Below are 879 nucleotides of genomic sequence, written 5' to 3'. Positions count from 1 at the left end.
ATTTGTGTATGTTAGTTTGTGTGTTACGATTTGTGTATATTACAGTTTGTGTGTTACGGTTTGTGTATGTTAGTTTGTTACAATTTGTGTATGTTACAATTTGTGTGTTACGGTTTGTGTATGTTAGTTTGTGTGATACGGTTTGTGTATGTTACAGTTTGTGTGTTACGGTTTGTGTATGTTACAGTTTGTGTGATACGGTTTGTGTATGTTACAGTTTATGTATGTTACAGTTTGTGTATGTTATGGTTTGTGTATGTTATGGTTTGTGTATGTTACAGTTTGTGTGTTACGATTTGTGTATGTTACAGTTTGTGTGTTACGATTTGTGTATGTTACAGTTAGTGTGTTATGATTTGTGTATGTTAGTTTGTTACGATTTGTGTATGTTACAGTTTGTGTGTTACAATTTGTGTGTGTTACAGTTTGTGTATGTTACGGTTTGTGTATGTTAGTTTGTGCATGTTACGGTTTGTGTATGTTACAGTTTATGTATGTTACAGTTTGTGTATGTTACAGTTTGTGTATGTTACGGTTTGTGTATGTTACAGTTTGTGTGTTACGATTTGTGTGTGTTACAGTTTGTGTATGTTACGGTTTGTGTATGTTACAGTTTGTGTGTTACGATTTGTGTGTGTTACAGTTTGTGTATGTTACGGTTTGTGTATGTTACAGTTTGTGTGTTACAGTTTGTGTATGTTACGGTTTGTGTATGTTACAGTTTGTGTGTTACGATTTGTGTGTGTTAGTTTGTGTATGTTACGGTTTGTGTATGTTACAGTTTATGTATGTTACAGTTTGTGTATGTTACGGTTTGTGTATGTTACGGTACATATTTAAAGTTTAAGAAATCATAAATATCTCATGTTACAACGTGGA

This window comes from Nematolebias whitei, chromosome 21, assembly GCF_014905685.2.
Source record: "Nematolebias whitei isolate Nwh7 chromosome 21, NemWhi1, whole genome shotgun sequence".
Taxonomy (NCBI): Eukaryota; Metazoa; Chordata; class Actinopteri; order Cyprinodontiformes; family Rivulidae; genus Nematolebias; species Nematolebias whitei.
This window is presented reverse-complemented; position numbering follows the sequence as displayed.